This window comes from Echinops telfairi, unplaced genomic scaffold, assembly GCF_000313985.2.
Source record: "Echinops telfairi isolate 266 unplaced genomic scaffold, ASM31398v2 ScPeMD7_2;HRSCAF=8, whole genome shotgun sequence".
Classification (NCBI taxonomy): Eukaryota; Metazoa; Chordata; class Mammalia; order Afrosoricida; family Tenrecidae; genus Echinops; species Echinops telfairi.
Genome location: NW_022103898.1, coordinates 73337468 through 73340556, shown reverse-complemented (window position 1 = coordinate 73340556; position 3089 = coordinate 73337468). Strand labels below are relative to the sequence as shown.

Here is a 3089-nt window from a genome sequence, read left to right as displayed (position 1 = left end):
AGACACCATGTATTTTCCAACTTAATTCCTCAGGGGTGACAAGGGTGTCTGAGGTAGAGTCCAGTTAACCCAGTGGAGTTTCCACATTGGATCTCACTGAAGGAGCCTGTGGAGCATGCTGTGTGCCCTGCTGATCCAAGATTCAGTGTTCCAGCATTACACAGCACCCAGCCTGGGTCCCCAGGATGTACCCAGAAGCCTGGGTCAATGAGTCCTGTTTAGTGAATACCACCAAAGACACTCCCCTCTCTTGTCCCTCAAAGCATTTTCAGTCATCCCCCTCCCCTCCAACTGAAGGTTGGTCCTCCCTCTTTTCCTACCAACAGACATTCATTTGTGTCCCCAAGACGTGTTTGCTCCTTTTGCCTCTCCTGACATGTCTTTCCCTTCAGTATCCCTCATCCCTCTGATAGGGCTTTCTAATTGTCCACGGGGGCATCATCATAGATTTACATGGCTGCCACTCAGTAGACAACATCCCCGCCCCCTTCCTTGACCACGTGATCCCAGCTGAAGTGAGGTGCCCACAGACAAAATGCCCTTCAAAATACTTACCTAGGGTGGATGGTGGATGGTTCATTGGCACTAGTCAGCCTTTCAACCAGTCTGCCTGGCCCCACAGGCCAGCCGACTAGATGCCCTGCAGGCCTGAGCGTGTGCTTCTTCTGCAGGTTGTTCCTACACCAGTGGATTCATACAGTATTTGTCCTCTTGTGCTTGGCTAACTTCACTCAGCATAGTTTCTTCCTGATCCCTCCACATCTTGAGGGGTTTCATAGTTTCATCTCTGTTTTTAGGGGTGTGTATTATTCCATTGTGGGTAGGTACTAGAGTTTTTTTATCCAGTCTTGTACTGATGGGAAATTAGGCTGCTTCCAGCTTCTTGCTATTGTGCAGCAATGAACATGGGCGATGGAGCATGCCTTTTATGAATGATGTCACCTCTGCTTTTTTCCCCCTAATTCTACAAATATACTTACTAGAAATTAAGAGAATTACTTGAAATAGAAAGTCTCTTTCCTATTTTTCATTTAGATTTACACACAGATTTAAGTTATTTTTTTTTTAATTTTCCCACTATCGGTAGTTCATTTAACCCAATTAATGCCCAGTTGGCATTTTCAGAGTCCTTTCACTACAGCCATAGTCTATATCTAAAACTAGGTTTCGTGCCACTGATATTTTGTGGTCTGTGTGATGTTGATACAGCTCTTGTCTAGGTGTTAAATATTTCAGTCAATAGAATTTAAAGGGTGGTTTACTTTAGAAAATAAAATAGCTTCTCAGGATTAGACTCCAATTTTAATTCAATTACATTTTGGAAAAGAAAAGATTTGGTGCAGTTTACTTCCTGTTGTAAAATTGGGTGAGATATCACCTGAACTTATATATTACACATTCATTTGACATTGCTGTATCCTTCTGATAAAAAGGGAGACTGGGCAAAAAGAACCAATCAACTGTTGCTGAAGGAGCACATTATTTCTTTTAGGTAAAGGCATAGCCCACTTTGTAAGTAAGAGTTGAGGAAAATTGCAAGTTGTGTCTATAGGGCACTAGAGGAATTTATGTGGAAGGTTGTGGCCTCCTAACATTTATTTAGAAATTTGATTGCTGAATATACTATTTCTGACTTATAATTTGAAACACAAACTTCTAGATGAAGTAGATTGATTATCACTCCCTCTCTCACTACCACTGAGTCAATCTTGGTGCATAGTGACCCTATAGGACAGGGTTTCTGAGACTGAGTAACTTTTGGTGGGGGAATAGAGAGCCTCATTTTCTCACACGGAGCAGCATGTGGTTTCAGACTGCTGACCTTGTGTTTTGCAGCACAATGAGTAACCACTATGCCACGAGGGTAATGCATGCATAGGGTAATACTACACTACAGGGGTAATGCATGCATAAGGTAATACTACACTACAGGGGTAATGCATGCTTAGGGTAACACTACACTATGAGGGCAATGCATGCATAGGGTAATACCACCTATTGCCATCAAGTTGACTCTAACTCTGGGCAACCCTATAGGACATACTAGAACTGGTCCCTTGTCTTTCTCGTGATGCAAACCAGTGTTTCCCAAAGTTTGCGATGCCTCTCCCTGGATGTTTCAAAATCCAAGGGGACTCTAAATAAATTTGTTCCTGAAAAAAGGCCAGTAAAGAAGTATAAGGACTAAATTCTATATATTGAGAATCAAATTTACTTTGAAATCAAGGCATTTGATGTATTGGGGAAATTTGTGAACTGATTAGAAATATTGAATTATTAATTGGAAAGGCCTTAAAATGAATTTTGTTTGTTTTCAGTACCCAATCTGTCCCAATGAATGATATACATGCTATTAATACTTCTTGTAGTTTTCTTCTAAACCCTCTATTTAAACCCTAAACCCTACAAATACCTTGTAGTGGATATTTCATTTATTGGATTGGTATTTGGAGTTAATTAAATGAGTATAAGAAATTATTTGACAGTCATGGAAGACTAATACAATTTTCTCTGTCATTATGTTAGGGATGTAATCTACTGCTATTTGTACTTTTTAATAGATGGTTACAGTTTATTCGGGTGAATCAAAGCTAATAGCTCTAAAGTTATTTGTAGAATTCAATTTCATATGTAATTCTTGTTTTTATTTCTTTAGATAATCCAGACTCTGCTCTACTCCTATTCCTTTGTATTGTTTTCAAATACCACATTTCAAGGAAGAGTGACTTAGCTTAAAGGTTTTACAAATATATCAAAGACGTCTCTTTAAGTGGATACCTGTCAACAGGTAAAGCTATACTTTTAATTCTTTAAGAAATATATATTTTTATATAAATAAAATAAACAAGGCATTGAAGCATTAAGTTGTATAAGGCATCATAGAATTGTGCATAAGAAAATAATGGGAGCAATTAATATGTAGCAATTGGATCTTTGCTATTGGTCAACTGAAAGGGTCTTATTAAGGAATAACGGACACTTAGAAATGGGAAAGTTTGTAAGGGGCTATTAGATTCTGCCTCTATTTTCCGGTGATGCAGCTAAGATGACACTACCGAGAAGAAAGAAGCAGGCATGAGTAAGTGAAG

At 39.0% G+C, this 3089-nt stretch overlaps 1 long non-coding RNA gene across 1 annotated transcript in view; it reads left to right on the top strand.

The window, feature by feature from the left end:
• Positions 1–2782, top strand: part of LOC123521594 — a 114722-nt gene extending 111940 nt beyond the window's left edge. Inside the window, exon 3 of the long non-coding RNA XR_006680003.1 lies at positions 2657–2782. This is a non-coding gene — a long non-coding RNA (uncharacterized LOC123521594). The remainder of the gene's footprint in view (positions 1–2656) is intronic.
• The last annotated feature ends 307 nt before the right edge of the window (positions 2783–3089 follow it).